Genomic DNA, 22,321 nt, shown 5'->3' with positions numbered 1-22,321 from the left:
CTAGACGGGGAGCTACTTGAGAGATGGGTTGTGTTCTACATTTGTTCACATTTCCCCAGTGTCTGGATTGATTCTAGGCATCTAGTGGGCCACCAACAAAAATTATTGAAGTGATAGACGAATAGGTGGATGGATGGATGCAGAGATGGATAAATGGATGAATCAGAGATGGATGGATGGATTCATGGATTGATGGATGAATTAATTAGCTTCTGGGGGGCCCATTGGCAAAGCTGCATTTTGGCAGGGCTGATGTTGAAATCTTCCACACCCACAGACTGTGTCTGCATAGATTTAAAATGAGGTTCAGTCCAAGCATCATAAGTCTAGGAGACATATGATGATAATAGCTATGAGTTTCAGAGTATAATTTTGTTCCAGCCACTGTCCAGTTCTTTCTCATGCAACCCTTGCAGCATTTCTGTGAGGTGGGTATCACCACGGGGATCATTTCCTTGATGAGAAAATTGAGGCTTAGAGAGGTCACCAGGCTGGACAGTAGTGTGGATGGATTTGGTTCAGGCCTGCCGGACTCCAAGGCAAAGACCAGAACCATCCTCATCGCCACCTCAGAAACACTTTACTGCCTCACGCAGCCCACATGGCTCCTATTTCCTGGGCAGGGCATGAGGAGGATTTTTACCAGTAGTTACAAGTGGGGAAAGAGGCCTGAGAGAGAGTGAGTGGCTTGTTTGTTTGGGAAGATAGGAGGCAGTGAGAAAGACAACACACCTGGGGCAGGAAGAGCTCAGCTGACTCATTGACTTCATTTCCCAGTCCTGTATTGGTGGAATTTCCCCCCTGCTAGCTCAAGAGGGAGAAGGGGAGATGGAGGAGCTGCAGAAACATTAGGGAGGAGAGGTGCCATCAAAACAGGCAGCATGACAATCTGGTTATCATTTCAGGTGCATGGAGGTGTCTGCGCTGTCTGCATTTGACCTCCTGCTTCCCTGTAAGCTCCCTGGAAGTGCCACAGCTCTTCATTACACACAGGCGGCAAGCCGAATGCAACTCTGATTTGATGGCAATAATTGCTGTACTAATCAGTCTGGGAATACACTTCAGGAAGTCGCTTGTTCCTATGTCCCCTGTTCAGTCCAGAAGCCTCCCTGCATCTTTCAGCCCTCCATGGAAACCTCGGACCTGAATTCAAAATGAACTGAGAAATCTTGTCCCAGCATTTGAAATAAAGGTAACACTCACTGGTTCCCTTCCTTCCTCCTCCCTTCTCCCCCAATCTTCACAAAATAGAAACATGCTGATGCTCTTATCTTTTTAAAAGCTTCAAATGACCCCATGCACTACATTGCATAACTGTTTCCAATTTCTGATTCCTCTTTCTATCCATGAGAATTGCTATTCCTCCCATTAGAGATGAGCCTATTTCCCATCCCATTGATGCTAGGCTTAGCTGTATAACTTGCTATGGCCACTAGAATGTAGGGAGAAGTGATGGCCTGCCAATCCCAAGCCTAACCCTTAAGTAGTATCCTTGGTTTCTACTTGTCATCTTGCATGTCTGTCATCATCATAAGAAAAGTATCCCAGGGAGCCAGCTGGTCTCAGAAGAATGAGGAGACATGTGGGGAGGCTTAATCTGAACCCACAGCTTGGAGTCCAGTCCAGCCTAGACCACTTGATCTGCAGACATACAGCTGACTTTCAGGCCTGTGGGCATGAGAGCAAATGCTTACTGTCATATGCTGCTGAGTGCTGGGGTGGTTTTTGTTACCCACCAGTAGCTGACTGATACAACCTATATCTTCTATAATCCACTTCTTTGAACATGCACATTGCCTACACAGCAAGTCATCATAAAAAAGAAGAGAAAAAGTTATAGCACAGAAATGCTCAGCCCACACTTTGCTATGTCAACTTGTTTGTGCTAAATGCATCAGTCTGTCTGAGAATGTTGACTTAATTTGAGAGGATGTGTTGATAACATTCTGATAGGAGGGGCTGGTATGCAGTTTGGTTTCTGGAGCTGCAATCACAACACCACATTGGATCAGAGCCTCATTCTACCACTTACCACCTGGGTACCTTTGGGAAAGTTACTTTGCCTTTCTAAGCCTCAGCTTTGTCATCTGAAAAATGGGTACTTTTCTCATAGCATTGTTTGGAGGTTTAAACGAGAAAAGTGTGTTGTGCTTAGTGCAATGTCTAGCCAGGGGCAGGAATTCACTAAATCCATTAGCCGGTGTTATTTTTATGTGTTGTTATAGCAAAAGCCCCAAGTGATACTTTAAAGAGATAGGAATCATACCCTCTCTCAAATTTCCATCCAACACTTGCTGGTTTTCACTTTTATGCCTTTGATAAAGAAATCTCCCCAAATCATACTTTTTGTGCAGAAAAAATAGTGTAGTGAACCACGACCCCTGAAGTCTGACTCTGATTCTTCCATTAGCTCACTGAGTGACCTTGAGCAAGCCTTCTCCAGTCTCTTGGCCTCGGTCCCCTCCACGGTGAAAGGTCAGGATTGAACTCATTTCTAAGGGCCTTTGACATCCATCATTTTGTAAGTTCCCTTTTGAAAAGATCTAGAAGAGTTGGAAAGAGTTTTCATAAAGATACCGATTAGGATTCTAGTATAGTAAAGGAAGAACTTTGCTTCAAATAGAGGGTCAAGCATGGAATTGAAGAACTGCAGACTATTTGACTTGGAAGGATCTTAGAAAACTTCTGATCCAATGATCTCACTTTATAGAAGATAAAACAATGTCCCAGGACAGCCAAATGGCTCATCAAAGGGCACTTGTGCATTCAGGAAATATTTGGTGGACACCTTGGTGTGGAGGCCCTGGGCTTGGGGCTCTGAGTGCACAGGATGCCTTGTACAGCTTCTGAGCCCAGGTGAGGAAAAAGACAATAAACATACATTTGCAGTGCAGTCAGATCCAGGCTACACACAGATAGCTGCATCGAGTGATAAGAAGCACTTGGGAGGAGCAACTAATCCAAACTTAGGCATAGTCAGGATAGAACCTCAAGAGCCAACTAATCTTCATTATGAGCCAGGCACTGTTCTAAGCATTTAACATGTGTTATCTTATTTACTCCTCAAATTGACACTGTGAGGTAAGCATTATTACCACCATCCCAATTTATTGGGAAGGAAACTGAAGCACAGAGAGGTTAAGTAACTTGTCCAAACTCACACAGTTAGCAAGTGGCAAAGCCAAACTTTGAACTCAGGTCATCTGGCTCCAGAGCCTGTGATTTTACACATAATACTGACCTTCTGGGGGAGGACAATGTCAGCGCTTTTACCTGAGGAATGAGTAGGAGCTGTCCAGCAGAGAACAGCTGGGCAGAAGGAATGGCAAGCACAAAATGGTAAAATTCTGGAGGTGAGCATGAGTGTGGTGTGCCTGTGGAACTGTAGGTTAAAAAGTATGTATGTGACTGGGCATGGTGGCTCACGCCTGTAATCCCAGCACTTTGGGAGGCCAAGGCAGGTGGATCACTTGAGGTCAGGAGTTGGAGACCAGCCTGGGCAACATGGTGAAACCCCGTCCCTGCTAAAAAATACAAAATTAACTGGGCGTGGTGGCATGAGCCTATAATCCCAGCTACTCAGGACGCCGAGGCAGGAGAATCGCTTGAGTCTGGGAGGTGAAGTTTGCAGGGAGCAGAGACTATGCCACTTCACTCCAGCCTGGGCGACAAAGGAGACTCAGTCTCCAAAAAAAAAAAAAAAAAAAACAAAAGATAGTACATTAGTATGTGTGTGTATACACGTATCATTGTATGTCTGTGTGTACATGTGTATCTGTGTGTTTATGCATGTGTATATCCATTTCTGTGTGAGTCTGTCCATGTTAATGTGTGTTTCTGTGTGTGTTTGTGTGTATGTATATGTCTATCCATCCTGTTGTACCTGTGTATATGTCTATATGTGTTCCTGTGTGTGTGCATGTGTATTCGTGTGTGTTCATGTGTATGTATTTGTGTTTGTCTGTATATACATGTCTGTGTGTCTTTGTGTAAGTCCATGTATATTTTTGTGTGTTTCATGAGTGCGCATACTTGTTATCTGTGTGTGTGGGTGCATATGAATGCATACGTGTCTGTGTATCTCAGTATGTGCATCTGTGTGTGTGTGTGTGAGTGGTGGGGGTAGATGGGGTTGGGAGGTAACCAGAGCTATGCAGAGGCCAGATGTTGAGGGCTCTGGAAGACTTTACTCATAGGGCAAAGGGGAATCATTCAATGAACTGAAGCCTTTTGGAAAGGCCATTTGCTCATTACAAGTATTTATTGAGCACCTACTATGTATCAGTTACTATTCCAGATGCTGGGGATGAAATGATGACTAAAAACAAAGTCCCTGTCCTTAGGGGGCTCATATTCTAGGGAAGAAAGGCAGACAATAAGCATATAAGCAAACAGATGAGTAATAAATGTCAGGATAAGCACCCTAAAGAAAAAGAAAAGCATATTAAGAGGAGAGGTGGTGGAGAAGGCTTTGAGCAGAGGCCTTAATACCTGAGAGTGCACCCAGGGATATTGTTGGGGAGAGCATTCCAGGCAGAGTGAACAGCAAGGGCAAAGGTCTGGAGGCAAGTGAGGGCTTGGCACATTTAGGGAATGGCACAGAGGTCCAGATAGCTGGGATGAAATGAGGGAGGGGAGCGTGGTGGGTGCTGAGGTTAGGTACGTGGCTGGGACCAATTCCTACAGAGCTCAGTGACCATGGTGAGGACATTGGATTGTCTCCCCTGCATAATGGAAAGCTACTGGAGGACCCCACTTCTGTGGCTGCTGTGGGGAAAGTGTAGGAGAACCCAGGTCGGCATGCTTTTAATTCAGTGCTCCCTCCATGCTGCCACCTCAAGAACCAAAACAAGGGTTGATTCCCTTTCTGATGTTATGTGCATCTTTCTTTCACAGGACAAAGAAAACAAATCTGTTTACAAGGTATTTTCCTATCCCAATTGATTAGCCACTGTTTCAAGACCTTTCAATATAGTTAATGTTGATCATAATCAAATAATTTGCCCAGTTTCTAGGCTTATGGTGGTAGAAGTTTATCACAGGCTTCCAGACTGAAGGAAGTAATACTACATGTGGAGGGTGTGGTGCTGTTTCTAGAGTGTAGTGAGACCTCGATAAGCATGCCTTATTATCTCATTTAATTCATTCATGAAATCTTTGAGGTGGGGCTAGGCATATTTTACACATAAGGAGCGTGAGGCTTTGAGAGTTGACATGATTAGCCCAAAGTCACACAGCTAGTTAGTAGCATCCCAGCTCCCAAGCAAAAAGCAATTTCAAAAGGAGTTAGAGATTTTGCTTGCTACTGCAGGATCATGGAGCTTTTTGCTCCTAGCATTCATTGCTGGAGGAAGCCTAAGGGAGCAGGTTTACATGACCATGCCCTTCGCCAGGTGCCTGTGGGGAGGGGTAATGGGTTAGGATGCTGAACATCAGTGTCACTGTCAGCGTCACCACTAAAGCACCATCTGTCCACAAGGATGGGCTGGACTCAGGGCTAAACATTGCTGATTTAAGAGAGTTTCCAGCGTGAGTGGGCCACGCAGATGGAAAGAGCCAAAAGGGAGATTAAAAACATCTGAATGAGCCCAAGAGAGGCCTGACTTATAGATGTGAGCAACTAAATAAATAAATTCTGCAGACACTTGCTGTCCAGCAATGCCACTTTGCTTCTGTAGATATGGAGGACTCCCTGAACTGGACAAGTGGGCTGTGGGGTGTTATGGATCAGGCAGGAGGAGGGAAAACTGCCTTCCTGATCATGAGTCCTGGACGGTATTGTTCTGAGGTTACTGTCAAAAGGAAAGAAGAGACATGGCGAGACTGTAAGGAGTGGCTATGAATTAGCAGCATCAGGCCATCGTGGTCTGATAGCAGACAGATTGCTGTCCCCATCTCCTTTGGAAGAATGTCACCGTAGAAACACTAGGCATGTGCCTTTCAGACCTACGAGTCAAGGGATAGTGTTAGGAAAAGAGTGCAGGGGCCAGGACCCTGACACAGAGGATATCTTCCTGGAGGTATCCTCAAAGTGACAGACAAATGTCAAACCCAACCCAACCCAAACCAATTCTGGGAATTTGGGAAGCTTGGTGTTTTAGTTACTATGATTATATAACACATCATTCCCAAACTTAGTGGATTAAAACAACAGGACTTGTTCCTTACACTCGGATTCTGTGGATCAAAAATTTGGACAGGATATGCAGGGACAGCTTGTCTCTGCTCCATGATGTCTGGGGTCTCTGCTGGAAGCCCCGAAGGCTGGGGACTGGGACCTTCTGAAGGCTTGTGCACTCAAATGTCTGGCAGCTGATGCTGGCTGTTGGCCAGGGGGTGCTTCAGTTCTCTCCCTGTGCCTGCCTGTGTGGACTCTCCCCATAAGCTGATTTGGGCTTCCTAATAACATAGTGTCTGGGTTCCCAGAGTGAGCTTCTGAGAAAGAGAGAAGCAGTTGGAAACTGGCTCATTTGAATGACCTGGCCTTAGAAGTTACATCTCCACTATAATCTGTTGATCAAAATAATCATCAGCCCTACTCAGATTCAAGAGGAGGAACAGAGACTACTCCCTCTGTGGGAGAAGCATTAGTCACAGTGTCAGAAGAGCATGGCGGATGGGATACGTACGTTTCTGTGGCTACCTTTGGAAAATACTATTGGCCACACCGTTTTAGTCTCTTTGGGCTGCTATAACATAAAGCCATAGTGGGTGGCTTATAAACAACAGAAATCTTTTGCTCACAGTTCTGGAGACTGGGGAGTACAAAATCAAGGTGCTGACAGATTTGGTATCCAGTCAGGGCCTGGTCAGGGTCATCCTGGTTCACAGATGGTGTCATCTCATTGTGTCCTCACATGGTGGAAGGGACTAGTGAATTCTCTGGGGTCTCTTTTATAAGAACACTCATCCCATTCAGGAGTATGGAGCCCTCATGACCTGATCACCTCCTAAAGGCTCCATCTCTTAATACCATCACCTCGGGTGGTAGGATTTCAACATGTGAATTTTGCAGGGGGGACACAAACATTCAATCTATGGCACAGACCATGGTCACATTAGGCCCCATGGAGGACTCTCTTGGGGGAGAGCAAAGGGATAAGCCCCTCACCCCTCAAGGACCCCAGAGCAAAATCCTTCCATTTACGTAATAAAAGAAAGCCTCCTTCCTGCCCATGAAATGGGCCCCTGTAGGTCCCAGCTGTGAGGGTAGTGATAGGAGGAGGGACAGGAAGTTGGCAGTGGCCAAGTTTTATGGTATTTTCCCAGTGACCTTTGCTAGAGGGAGTAAAGGCAAGTTTCCACTTCAAACAGAGCTTAGAAGCTCTGTGGCCTTTGCAGAGGCAGCTTGGCCACCTGGCAGTGCTTGGCCCTCAGGGCTGGCTGAGGCTTGGTATAGGAATAAGGTGAAGATTCTGACAAGGCAGGGGAACTGAGGACAGGAGTCCCACAGCCTAAACGAATGACGGCCAGGTTACTTCACACCCTCCGCCTCACTTGGAATAATACTTGCCTCCCACCTGGCTCACATGGAAATTATACCTTTCTTCAGTCACACCTCTTCTGACATGGATTTCAGTGAAAGTCATTTATGTGGGAGGCGATCCTAGGAAGCACTGGTAAGGGGTGGGATATAGGACAGGGGAGGGAAGACAGCAATTCAGGGTGTGCTAGCAAGCAAATTGCTGTGAGTGGCTGAGGCTCGATTCCACAGGGTAACTCCAGGAATTATTGTAGAACATGTGCCTCACAGTTATCCCATTCACAGGCAAGGGAGCAGAGGTATGTATCCTCCACCTCCCATCAGTCTCTGGTTGGGGGGCTGCTCCTGGGTTGCCGGTAATTCCATGGCACGTCTGGCCTTCTGATAGGTGGACAGAGCTGCCTTTGACCAGAGAAGCCCTCAGGCAAAGAGGTACAGGTACTGTCAGCTGGGAGTTAGGACCATGTACACTGATGGGGAAAGGGTGAGGTGCAGAATCGGCTATAAACCCCATTAGCATATTTCAACTGTTTCACTCATTCACTATTTACTGAACTCTACCTTCTTTAATTTAAGCAATTAAAATATTTCTTAATCATATTTTGATGTTTAACAACACTTCCATGAGGTCCTCACCATGACAGTCAAAGTCCTCTGCCACACAGCCCAAACCTCACTTACTTAATCTCTCTGTGCCTCAGTTTCCTCATCTGAAAACAGGGATACTAACAGCATAGTGTCCTGAGGATGAAATGAGTTAATTGTTAAAAAATACTTCAACCAGTGCCCGGCACATAGTAGGCATGAGGTAAGTGGTAACTATTACTCTAACTTCTGGGTGTGCGTACCTCTCAATGGTGCCCAGACAGGCTGCTCTCAGCAGCTGAGCTCACTCTTGACCAGCCATACACTGCATCCATGTTCTTACACATGATGAGAATGCCTTCCCTGCATTGCACTGAATCTTCTGTTCATCCTTCAAATCTCCAGCCACATGCACATGCCATGCGCATACATGCCATTCTCCCTCTCTGGAAGGTTCTCACTCACTCTCTTCAACAAACTAACTTCTTTACCTTCAGCCATTTCCTTAGGCAAACCCCTGACCTTCCATATTGGGTCATGTTCTCCATCATATCACTCTATACTTCCTTTTCTAGGTACTCATCCCAATTCTCCTTAGATTATTAATCAGGTAACTGGAGGTTTAATGTTCATCTCCTCAGCTAGAACATAAACTCACCGAAGGAGGGATCAGCTCTGTCTTGGTTATCATTTATGGCAAATACAGTGGATTGGCTTGTGTGATAGGTAGCCAGGGTTCTGGAGGTGATTTTGGTTTCATCAATTGGAGGACTCAGCAAGTCTTGGACTTGGACACTGATTCATGTGCCTATGATGAGAGGCAGCATGCTAGGCATCTGTTTTGTTGGGAAGGTCTTGGTAGAGGCAGTGTGGCCCAACAGCAAAGACAGTGGCTTTTTGACCATGGAGAGGTTCTTCTCACAGCAGAGCCTGCAGTCCATTAACAGCCCAGTCCCGCTGTGTGATTTGGGAGTTAGTTGTTCCAGAAACCTCAATCTAGAACTTGTTTCTATAGCACTGCCAAGGATTCTGCAACTAATAATTTTCTGTTCAAATTAGCAAAAGTGGGTTCTGTTTTCTGCAACTGGCCACTGACCCCAACATCACTGCTGCATCTCAGGATCTAAGATGGTGCCTGGTGCATAGTTGGTGCTCAATATGAATAAATAAATGATTGAAAGGATCAAATGTTATTTACGTTGCAATCTGCCAACTGTCCTCTAGAACAGTCATCTAAAATTTTTAGAAAATTCAAGTCCACCTAGAGCCCTTGGGCCCTTTAACTTTGTTCTCTTGTCACCATAAGTGACCTCTTGACAGAGGTGTTGGCATTTGCCTGAATGACATCTTGGTTTGTTTCCCCAAGTTGAATTAATAAGAACTCCTAGGCTTTGCAGCCTTGAATCAGCTGTGGGAACATCTGTTCTTAACCTTGGGAGATGCTTAAGAACTCAGAAGCAGACAGTTTCAGCTATTCTAGAGGAGAAAGCCCCAGGCTCAGTCAGTGACATCAATGGTGTGATTCCTGGGTTTGCCAGACTGTACCAATGACACTCCCCACTTCTCCTTCCTGACTGCTCCAGTAGCTGACTTCAACAGTGTGATGGTTAATTTTATATGTCAACTTGACTGGACTATGGAATGCCCAGATAGCTGGTTAAACACTATTTCTGGGTGTTCCTGTAAGGGTATTCCTGGATGAGATGAGCATTTGAATTGGTGGACCGAGTCAAGCAGATGGCCCTCTGCAGAGTATGTGGGCATCATCCAACCTGTTGAGGACTTGAATAGAACAAAAAGGTGGAGGGAGGTTGGATTCAAGTTCCCTGTCCTGACTGCTTGAGCTAGGACACCGATCTTCTTCTGCCTTCAGTGCTCCTGGTTGTTAGGCCTTCAGATCCACACTGGAATCTACACTACTCCCTGTCCAGCTGTCAGGCTTCAAACTACACCATCAGCTTTCCTTGGTCTCCAGGTCTCCAGCTGGCAGACAGCAGATTGTGGGACTTCATAGTCTCCATAATTGCATGGGCCAGTATCTTATGATAAATCTTTCTCTCTTTTTTCATATATATATATATCTCAGCATATATTGATCATCTATTTTCATTTGCCTATCATCTCCTATTCTGTTTTTCTGGAGAACCCTGACTAACAGAATCAGGAAGATAATGCATTCTGCCAGGTATCTGGCCTCCACCTGGGCCTTTGAGTGGCCAAAGATCTTGCCCACCTCTGTCCCAAGAGGGGCCTGACCAGAGTGTACTGGATTTCAGCCTCCAGAGCTGTGGTATGACCATCTTGCTCTAAGAGGATGCCAGAGCCAGCCTCTTCACCCCAAGGTCTCTCTCTTCAGGAAGCCAGGTCTGGTCGAGTGAGAGTGAGAAGGTGACTGTCTCTGAGGAGGCAGGAAGACCCTAACTTGAGCAGCTCTGTCCTCAACAGTAGACCTGCCCCAGCTGTGACTCACCTAAGGAGGCCCAGATGCTGGGCTGGCCTTGAACTAAATCACTTTCCCTGAGCACACTCTTTTTACCATCTGCTATGCCTCAAACATCCAGGACCATCAAGTAGATGCCTTTGGTCAGGAATTGCAGGGAAATACTCCAATTGACATGAACTAAAGGATCCTTCTCTCCTACAAAGTAGAACGGATTCTCCCCAGGGAGGTGGCAGCAGGCAGAGCTGGGCCTGCTGATGACAGATGTGCTGGCTGAAATTTCTCAGCTTGTGCAAGACACCCCAATGCCTGCAGGTGACTGAAGGAGATTGATGGTCATTGCTCAAATACTTTTAGTGTTTGGCCCATGATTTAGATCAGTGGCTGTATGAAAAACTAGGCATGCCGTGTGATGTTTATCACCATCTTACAGAAACGTCAAGGTTAAAGTTAGAAAATTAAGTCCCAATTAGGTCAAGATCCAAAAATCTAGTTGGGGCTGAGACCAGGGTGGGTTGGGGAGGCTTGAAGGGAAGTGGCATGGAGATCCCTGGTCACCATGAGTTTGGTAGGCCTGCTGGGTTCCTTTAGAGGGAGTGGGATGGAGAAGACCCCATTCTGCTCATATTAGTGGTTGGGGAAGGGCATAGCTGTTGCAGATGCCAGGCCAATGACTAACTGGACAGGTTGCCACACTTGGCATTTGCCATATACTCAGACGGCATGTTCAAAACATTTAACAACTAGGAGGGCACAGCCCCTATCCAATTAGGATGGACACAGGCGCCTGCTCTGCGGGTCTTAACTGTTTACTTGCTGGTTTCTTTGGAGGTCCCTGGGTCTTAGGGGAGGATCTGGGGAGGGCTGGGTCAGTGGGAAGAACTTGGGGTAGGGTGCTCAGGACTGTAATTACCTGTTAATCAGTCTGAAAACATGGTCAAGAGCCGAATAGCCAGGACATCTGTACCTGTGAGTACTAGATGCCTATGTCCCAATTGTTGTTGTTTTTGAGGGGCAGTCCTGAGAAGGGCTTGCTGGGAAACTGGGACCTGGGTGTGAAGCAGCCAGAGGATGAGGTTAGCCTTGCCTGGGCTATGATGAATGGTGAGCTTTACCTCCAGGTTCAGTCCTGGACCTCAGCCGGGCAAAACAGCTGCAGCCATCTCCCCACCAGCTAGCAGGTTTGTGGAAAGTTCTCTCTGAGTTTCCACCTGGGCATTAGATAGCTTATGAATATGACCTTACTGTCTCCTTCCCATGCTGGCCTCAAGATGCCACTGACTCTCTTTCTACCTGAGTCTTGGAGCTTCTGGCATGGCCCACTGTTCTGGCGCTCTGGGGCCTGGGCCGGAGCTGATGCTGGGCCCTTGCCCAGGTTTTTGACTGCCTTTCCCCAGGACAAATCGAGCTAGCTCCAGTCCTGGCCCTGCGTTGTCCTCATCCTGCCCCTTGAGATCTGGACACTTTTGAATACTGAGGCCTGTTCAGAAGTGTCCTGGCATTTCGTCATTGTCTCCACTCCATTTGCTGTGACTCACCAGAACTTCCCAGGATGGGAGCTGCTGGGTGCAAGATTTCCCCAGTCTTCTGCCTTCCTCTCTAGAGGCTCTTGGCTTGCAGTGGACTTGGTGGCCATGCATGGCCATTGGGCGTAGACTTCTCTTTCAATCAGCCATTTGGACTGTCAGGTTGGATGGATTTTGAAGGCCTGGTTTAGGGATGATTCAAGCAGTGGTCCCCATCATCTTGAATAATTGGCATAGCCCCTGCTTGTGGGAAGGCTCTTGGGTGAAGACTATCTTGGAGGACTTATTTTATTGGTGGCCCACATGGGGCATGTCACATCACCTGGAGACTTGGGCAAAACCTTGTGATTCATTGAAAACAAAGATTCCTGGCATCTTCCCAGTATCTTTTTTTTTTTTTTTTTTTTTTTTTGAGATGGAGTCTCGCTCTGTCACCCAGGCTGGAGTGCGGCAGCACGATATTGGCTCACTGCAACCTCCCGCTTCCAGGTTCAAGCAATTCTCCTGCCTCAGCCTTCCGAGTAGCTGGGATTACAGATGTGTACCACTACACCCGGCTAATTTTTGTATTTATAGTAGAGACAGGATTTTGCCATGTTGGCCAGGCTGGTCTCGAACTCCTGACCTCAGGTGATCTGGCAGCCTCAGCCTCCCAAAGTGCTGGGATTACAGGCCTGAACCACCACGCCTGGCCTATTCTGTGCTTTAATCCCCAAAGTTGTGTTAAGCATCTCTGTGCTCTCAACAGACAGTGGACTTAGAGCACAATAGAGAATGAATTTCCCTGGTATTACAACACACACTTTCTTTTCACATTTTACCATTTCTGAAATTAGGATGCCATCATTTACATTTGATGTATTCCTTTAAAATGGTATCCTGCTTACCTCCTTCACTTCCTTTTCTTTTTCTTTTCTTCCTTGTCTTAACTTAGTCAATGACATCTTACATCTGAAGAAATCAGAACTAATGTGTTGATGGATCAGCTGATCATGGATGTATTCTTTCTTTTCCAGTATTCTTGACCAGTTTTCTCAGGTTAACTCAGTGACTGGTGCAGAGATTTGGAAACTGCTCTGCTTTAAGGAAGCTAAGCTGTTCTCCCTATTTGATCATCCTCCTTTTATTGGAGGATGGCATTGTCATGGCCTGGCAGCCCATATTTCTTTCTGGGGGTGCCTGGCCCAGCTTTCAGCACGTAGTAGGTGCTCAGTAAATATAAGTGGTGAACGAATGAATAATTAGGTGTTAATACCCCTTCCCCAGATAGGGCAGCAGTGGAATTTAACAGACATCTTTCAAGATTGCTTCAGTGAGTACCTTCTTTTTAAAATGTCAAATATAGGCAGCCACCAGTGGGAGGTGGGATGTCATTACCCTAAAGGTCATTTGTAAATTGAGTCTGCTCCACATGTATTCATTTGGGGCTCAGGCTAAGGGGCAGCAGTCACTCAGAAGAAGCTCTTTTCATTGAATGACAGGGACACAAGAGGGTGAGCAAAACTCGCCATGACTCTTGAGGTCCGGACTTGGTGGGTGTATTGTTTGTTCTGGATCTTTCCATTGGCCAAAGCAGGTCATATGGTTGAATCCAGAATCAAGGGGTGAGAAAATATGAGAAGAGCTGAAAAGTCTCATGGCCAGTGGCATGGCTACAAGGAAGGATGAGGAATGGGGACCAGTAATGCAATCTACCCCCATGAGGCAATGTTTTGAGCAACATTTGCCTGTCTCATAGTGCAGGTATCTAACCTGAGAATGATACTAGCTCCAAGGAAAGCAGAACAGAACACATGTATGGAGCCGAACACAGTGCCTGGTACACTGTTATTAGGGGCAGACTTGGAATTGGAACCCAGGTCTCCTGGCTCCCAGGCCTGGGACACTTTCCAACACATCATGTGGCTTCTTCTCTCCAAGTTCATCACTCTGTGAGGCAGCCTGTCAAACCCAGACAAGTCCTGTGGCTATTTTTTTCTGCTGACTTTTCACCAGGGGGACGCCAGCCAAACAGAGCTAGTGTCACAGGCCTGACGGGTGTCAAACCTTGTGTGTGAAGAACGTCCCAGTCATCCTCTCTCCCTCATCCCCCAAACACTTATCTCATTACCGAGGCGGGGGCAGGGAGCCGGGAGGGAGGGAGGCAGTGTGGAAGTGTTTATTCTCTTCAGGAGCAAGTCTCTCTCCTAATTAGTAGGTGATTCTGTGAGATGAAGCCCAGGTGGGGAATCAACTTGGGGGTCTGGAGTGGTGCTCCAGACGTCCCTGATTACCCAAATCCCCAGCTGGGGTGAGGACCTCTCACGTGGGGAGGGAAAGCGGGGGAATATTAGTTTCTGATACAACGAGAGACAAGAGAATAATTCTACGAGGCCGTGTAGAACAAGCAGAGAGAGAAAAGCTCTTTGAGTGCAACAAGGAACGGGGTTTTAAAATTTCATTTGCACAGCGGCAGGTCTTGCCAATTGGATCCTTTCCAGAAAGCAATCTGCTAAGTCTGACAGTCGGAAGAAATGCCGGGCTGCTGAGCGAGGAGAGGCTGGGTTTTTTTAAGGGTTTATTTTTCATCCAGGTCCTTTGTGAGCAATGGCTTTTTTTTTTTTTTTTTTTATTCCATTTTAAAAGAAAAAGACACGCAGCGATCCTCTTTGTGAGGCGGGAAAGGGCTTCCCTGACCATCTGGGCCTCAGAGGGACTCGGGGAGAGGCGGCCTTTTGTGTCGGGGCATTCAATGCCCGCGCGGCCGCCGTTTATCTTTGCTGCCACTCACACCAGGCTGGCCTCGCTGCCGGCTGGCCCAGGGCACACACAGAAGCTCAGAGCAGTCCTCCAGGTCCTTATCTGTGTCACGGGCAGGAGGTCGGGGGGTTCGGGGGTCTCTCTGAGCCCACCCAGAGGTCCATTGTGTTGGCTGCTCGGAGCGACAGACCAGCACCGCAGACATCTCTTTGCCCAGACCTATTCTTCGATGCACAGCGCGCTCGCTCTCTCAGCCTCTCTACCCTTCCTTGAATCCATTCCCTTCCTGCCAGTGGGGCTGGGGGCTTTAGGGTGAGCATGGATTCTTGGCCCACACCAGCTGTTACAAGAACATTTCACTGCGTGCATGTGTACATGTGCGCGCGTGCAAACACACACACTCATGCACACATGCACACACCCTCTCAGCCCCGCCTGTCAGCCAGGCTCCAGAGTCTGAGCAATCTTTTTATAGAAATGCTGAGGTGACGAGGCTGTCTTGCGTTGGGTCCTTGCCCGAGTGCTGGGGCTGTTTTGTCCTCAGACAATTGCACTCGAGCAATACTGGCCAAGAAAACACAGGCATAGTGGGCTGGCCTAGGGCAGACTTGGTAGAGAGAGCATTTCAGCTGTGCAGGGATTTCAGCTATTTAGAAGCTCATTTGGGATGTTATTTTCATAGCTTACAAGGCTCACTTTCACACATATCATTCGGTCCTTATAGTAGCCCTGTGATATTGGCAGGGTGCTTATTCATCCCATTTTCTGGATGAGTAAGCTGAGGCACACAGAAGCTATACTGGCCTGATTTTACTGGCAGGGAAATTGAGTAAGAGTGAAGTGAAGTGAATTATATACACTTCATTTGTTTTCATCCCAGCCCATGAGATTTCAGCATACAGTACCTGTCACTGTAGACAGCTATTTATGAGTTCAGTATCTGTTGCTTTAAAAAGTGTGAGACCAGGCATGGTGGCTCATGCCTGTAATCCCAGCACTTTAGGAGGCCGAGGTGGGTGGATCACCTGATCTGAGGAGTTTGAGATCAGCCTGGCCAACATGGCTAAAACCCGTCTAAGACAAAAATTTGCCAGGCATGGTGGCACGTGCCTGTAATCCCAGCTACTCGGGAGGTTGAGGCAGGAGAATTACTTGAATCCAGGAGGCGGAGGTTGCAGTGAGTCTAGATCATGCCGTTGCACTCCAGTCTGGGCGACAAGAGCAAAATTCCATCTCCAAAAACAAAACAAAACAAAACAAGGTGACTGCTGGGTGGAGATTGCTTTATCCTGTTGAACGTCTCAAGGTCCCTCATGACAAAGCTGCCTTATACCAAAAAGGTAAAGATTTGGAGACTCAATGTCCCTGACTGACTTTGGCCTCTAAGACCCCCATAGATGTACAAGGCTAAGCCAGGAGGAGGACAGGGCTGGGAGCATGGTGTTGTAGAGACAGAGACAGGGCTGGGGGGATCTAACCCTTTCTTCCTGACTAGGACAATGCTGTGGCAATGAGAAGATGTGAGGGACAAGAATTTGAGGTGGTAAGGAGTATTGACAGGGCCATTGCTTGTGTATTTGTCACAGGTCGTTGGGTGTGTCTAAGGATGCTCAGCATTTAAAATCCAGCCATGGTGAAACATGCTGGGAGCCTTGAGTTGCAAGTTTCTGCTTCAGGTGGGCACAGGCCTTGAAAGACTCAATCATGTAGTCCTGGCTCTACAAGGGCATGGCCCTGTGTCTGGAAGCTTTTGGCTGAGGAGGAGTGGCTCAGGGCTGTCATGGGCCCAAAGAATGAGATGCCGTGAGCAGGCACCCCCTAGCATGGCTCAGGAGGGGCTTCTGGACCAGGGTTCATCCCAATAGCCCTACCAGTTGCTATAGTATTGAAATGCTTCTCTGTCATTGTCCCAAGTGTCCCTTCTACCTGGGCTGCTTGCCATAGCCTGAGGCACCCATGTTCCTGCCCCAGGGCTGAGGCTGGGGCTCATTCTGAATGGCAGAGGCCCAGGCTGTCTCCATTGTTAAATATTTAGAATGTCACCCCTGTGGAACCCCACAGCTCACTCCCGCAACCAGCATGGGTTTTTGTTCCCACCCGTTCAAGGCCTCTGAGCTCAGAAATGCCAAACGCTCAGCGAATTCGGGTTAAGCTGGCCTTGCTGCGTTCTGTGAGCTGCACCGCCCGGAGAATAATAGCATCTCTCAGGATGTTAGGAAAGCAGCCCCTGTTGATTTTGCAGCCCTTGAATAGCAGCTTCGTGGAAAACGTTTCTGATTTGTGCAGAGGCTCTCCCCTAGCCCCGGCCCCCGAGAGGCTGGTGTAATGCTTCTTTTCATGTGGCAGGATCGGATATGACCAGCGTGGGTTCTTTCTGTCAGATATTACGAGTGGTTATTACCGAGGCAGCCCAGCTGCCATGTGGGGCTTGGCCCTCGCTCCGGGTCTGGCAAGGCTCTGCTGTCGTATCTGAATTTCTTCATCTACAAGATCTGAATCCAATCTAGTTGCTGTGAGCCTGTTTGTGTAGCAGAAGGGAGGGGGGCAGTGAGGGAGATGGGGGGAGGCCCACATGAGGTCGCTCATCCTTTCGGGAGGCTTTGCTGGTTAATGAAATCTCTGATTTGTTGGCTGGGGGAGGGCCCCTTTGGCTGACGTTAACAGCTGATGGGGACATCGGTGTGTCAGGATGCCAAATGGTGACAGTTTGGACCTGCACCAATGGAACGGGGTATTTTCCACCCTAATTGCCTCCAGTTCAAATGAGGGTGGGTTTATTTGAGTCAGGTGGATCTGGGAAACAATCAGAGAAAAGCAGAGGTGGCCTTCAGGGCTGTGTGTGCACGTGTGTGTATGTGGTGGCGGGCCATCATTTGTAATTCCACATTTATAGAATTTGCAGGGCTGTGTGCGTTTTTAAGCTTTATTTGAATCCTGATGCTCTATAGACAGGCCAATTATTTCTCCCCTGAGGAATGCAGGCCCCAGAAGGATGGGGGCCCAAGACCCCATCTGGGGTCTGCTGCAGAACTTTGTGCAGGAGGAATATTTCTCCAGCAGGGAGCCTGTCTTCCCGGGGGGGTTTCCCTAGTACAGTGCACACTGAAACCCAGGCTAGGAGTCGATGGTTCTTTCATTTGCTGGGGGAGAGAGAACTGGGGAGGGGGTTTAAAAAATAAGGTTTCCCAAACACACGCTACTGTCTGAAAGGCCCTTCAGAGGACGGGCATGTTTGGCTGCCTCAGCTGCGGTTTTAAGAGAGAGGATTAGCAAGGATCTGGCCGTGCCTCATTCCTCCCACCTTTCATGCCTTCCCTGGAGACCCTCCCCAAAGATGGGAAGGGAGCGGGTTAAGGGGCTGCAGTGGGGGCAGGGAAAGCTCCTTCAGCACGGTGAGCCTTTCTGCTTAGGCTTATTTCCAGTGAAAATCGGTGGCTTTCCCCCCAGGTTAACACCTGCTCCGAACACCTATCAAACTGTATGTTGATAACTTGATCAGTTCCAATCACGCATTGCTCCATCAGTCCAAAGTGGTGATGCCTGTCACTAGCTGTGTAGCTAACCAGTCCAGAAAGAGTGATGGAATAGAAGTCTGGGGCACCCCTCTTTCACATTGGGTTGGGGTGGGGGCAGCTGTTCTCCAGCCTTTTCCCAGGTTCTGGGGAAACCAGATACTTTGCATGGTGGGTCACTAACCAAGTGTGGGGTGGGGCTAGGTGTGGCACAGGAGGGGCGGGTCTGTTCCTTTTTGAATGCTGGGAATCTTACAGCTCCAGGAAACCTCTATGGGCAGCACCCCCAGACACCTGCTTAGGGTGCTTTCTCTGGGGGCATGGCCAGAATCCATGGCTTCTCCCCCAGCCTCATTTTTCATTCATTGGTTTGGATTAATCACCCCTCTGTAATCAGCACTGAGGGGAAGAGCGGCCACTGCCCCTGCCCTCAAGGAGATTGAGTTGTGGGGTGGAGAGTAGATGCTGAGGATGGTGAGTGTAACTCACAAGTGCCAGGGTTGCAGCTGAGGGAGAGACTGGCTCCAGTCTGGGGGATGGGGAGCTGTGATTGGGTGGGGGAAGTGCATCAGAAGCCGACTTTGGCACTAGGCCTTGAAGAATAAGGATTTCACAGTGGAAAATGACATTCCAGGCATTAAGCATGAAGGAATCGTTCCGCGATGAAGAAGGGAGAGTCTCTCTAATTATAACTGACACACTGATTTAAACATTTATTCACTCCAACTACACAAATACACACTCACAGCACAAACAGCAGGGAAAGGGCATCCTGGGGGCTCCAACTTTAGCTGCAGCTGGAGTCCTTCTATTGAAGAGGACTCTATTTTTTTTCTGATCGAGTCTAGCATCTGATGTCACACAATACACTACCACACCACACATTCCAACGACCTGTGGTCTGTGGCCAGTGGCTAAGATTTGTTGGCTGCAGGAGGGCCCCTTTGGCTTATGGGCCCTAGGGTTTCCAAGATGGTCTCTGATTTAGGGTGAAATGCCCTCAGTCTGGTCTGGAAAGAACTCTGTGACTATTCCTCATGGTGTGTTGTCCTAGGTCTGGTTCTCCACAAAGCAGGCTCTGGTTGGAGATTTGCAGGGATGGAGAGCTGTATCAGGGAGAATGGGATCAATACCTATAAGGGATATAGGAGGCTGAACTGGGCAGAGAAGTTGAACTGGGATGGGATTGCACTGGAAGGTCAGCTGATCCCACAAGGACCACTGGGACTGGGATATCCCTGCCGAGTTGTCCTGAAATTGAATAAGGAGGCAGTGTCTTTATACTCCAGCATCCATCTATCATCAGAAGCTGGATGTCCATGGGAAGGGAGGTGACCTTGGTTGAAACTAACTCTGTTGCAATCCCAAGGGGGGGGGACGTTCAGCATCTCAGAATCTCAAGGATGCTCACATCTTCAGCAGCTGACACTGGCAGCTAGGAAAATGAAAGCCTCAGCTGGGAAGGAGAGGTGGGGAGGTGCTTCATAGACTTGTAGATGACTCAACAGAATCTGCTGCCTTAGGTCAAGGCCTCCAGGTTGACGAGGGCAGACTCTCACTGGCCTTCCAGGCCATGCCAGGCTGAGAGATGCTGGCTCAAGGCCCTGCCTCAGGCTCTTGACTCACCTTCAAACACCTTTAGGAACTCTAAATTGCACACATAGACATGTACACAGAACATTCGCTTGTCCCTGACTTTTGATTCAACTCTTTTATATGTTGCAGTGGTCTTTCTCACTGAGCCTAGGCAGAGAGAAAGCAGTGTGTTCTCACATGGCACTCATTTACGTTTCCCCTTTCTCCTGCCCTTTGATAGAGGCAGTTAGGAATTACCATCCCCATTTTACACACTGAAAGACCAAGGATGAGGGAGGTTAAATGACTTGCTCGTGGTACACAGGTAATAAGTGGGGAACCCGAACCCCGTAAATAGCAGGATCTCTTTACAGAAATCACTTGGGAGAAGAATGAATCCTTAGCCTGTAGGCTAATGGCTCCCAACTGTGATAGATGAGCTTACTATTTCCAATTCTGACCCCCTCCCTGTTAGGAAATGATACATCCATAGCCTTTGCCATGTAACTTTGTGGTTCTTCCTACTGGAGTCAGCTATATTTCCTACCTCATTGATGCTAGACTTGGCCATGAGACTCACTTTGGCTAGTGGAAAGTTAATGGCTGTGATGCGCACTGAGGCTTTCCATGTGCTTGCATGGTTTGGCTTGGCCTCTTATGCTCCACCCATCACCCTGGGGAGAACTTCTGCATAGCCTTTTGTCTGGATGACCAAAGTAGAGCAGATCTAAACCCAGTTTACAATCTGGAGAGGAGTCCAACAGTGCCAGCTGAAATCAGCTAAACTGCAGGTGATCTGCAAATCTGTGAGTGAGAAAAACAAATATCTGTGGTTGTAAGCTACTGGGGATTGGGAGTTTGTTTGTTCTGTGGGAGTATCATGACAATAGCTGATTAATACACTAACTCAGGTTGTCCTATAGAATGATTGGGGAGTTTAAAAATATACCTATTCTCGGGTATTACCCCCTGAGATTCTGATTTAATTGGTCTGGGGTGGGGTCCAGGCATCTTTTTTTTTTTTTTTTTTTTTTTTTTTTTGTTTAATGCTCCCTAGAGGATTGTAGAGTATGGTCATGTTTGAGAACCATGAGTCCAGGCCAACAAGGTCACATTAGATTGTACCTCTCTGTATTAATCAGGGCTAAGACTAGGCAAAATAATGGCTTTTAATCTATCACAGCTGTTCTATTCAGCACTCCTCTGCCTTATTACTCCTCTCCCCTCCCTCTATCAGTGCCCCTTCCTTTTTCCTTTAGACACTCTTCTTTCTATTGTCCTTTATACCTTGGTGCAAATTCAGATAAAGGAGTTACCTCCCCTGGGATTATTTGCAATTCAAGTTTCATGTCTATATTGTGGAATAAAAGACTTATCTCCCGTTAAAAGGTTTGTGGGTAAAACTGAGCAGAAGAGGTTTTTTGGGCAGAGACGTTATCTCAAATCCCTCTCAAACCAAGAAACCAGACCTACCAGGGACAGGGAGGTGTGGGATGGAATGAGAGGGGCTTGATACTGTGACTGAGGAGCAACCAGCCTGTGACTTCCAGGGCAATGGAAGATTTGCTTGTTCATAGGACTTATTTTTAATGCATAGACATAGGTGGGATCTAGCTGTGGTGATGGCCTGCCTGCTTGAGGGTCTTGTGAAATGTTCTGGGGGAAATGCAGCTACTGTTCAGAGCAGCCTCATGATCCCTGCTCCCATCTCTACAGGCTTCCCAGTCTCCTATGCCGCAAACCAAGCCTGAAACAAGCTACAATAGGCTCCTCCACTACCTTTGGGGCCCAAAGTCCCCTCCCCAGCTGTTCTCCTTCCCCGTCTATTGCTCCTGAGGGTCCAGACACTCCTCCTTTAGGTCCTCTAACCCCAAAGGGTTGATCTTTCTCTTTTTCAGGCAACAGAGCTTGATCATCTACAACTGGACCCACGCCTTTAAATCACAAAAATCCCTTTACACGCTGGCTTCAGGGATGCCCACATTGACCTGGTGGCTTTCCACTTTTGATCCTTAAACACAGAAGGCCCATTCCACTTACACTGGTAGAATGTCATGCTTCTGCCAGGACTCTCATTCCCAAAGGGAACCCGAGAGATTCCCTTGTACTTCTCTAAATAAAGCAGAGGTGAAGACACAAGTTTGATCTCTGACAGAACATTCAGCTACAACCTTTTGTTCCTGAAGGTTAAGATGTTACAGGAGACATTTGTGGCATATAAGGATGTAGTAAAAGCACTGTTTCTGTTACATCTCTAGTATTTTCTCTGGGGATTGGTGCAAATGATAGCACTTAGGGCGGCACTATGATGGACCCCCCAGGTCCCCTTTAGGGAAGGACTGGTGGGCTCAGCTGCTGGGAGTGGTATTGAGCCTTCAGCATCTTCATTGGTAGGGGCCCTAAGTCACACCCCTTACTGGGGCAGCTCATGTCTGATGACTAATCAATGTGATGGTATAAA

Source organism: Rhinopithecus roxellana, chromosome 7 (assembly GCF_007565055.1).
Source record: "Rhinopithecus roxellana isolate Shanxi Qingling chromosome 7, ASM756505v1, whole genome shotgun sequence".
NCBI classification, from domain to species: Eukaryota; Metazoa; Chordata; class Mammalia; order Primates; family Cercopithecidae; genus Rhinopithecus; species Rhinopithecus roxellana.
Note: the sequence above shows the minus strand (reverse complement) of the source record.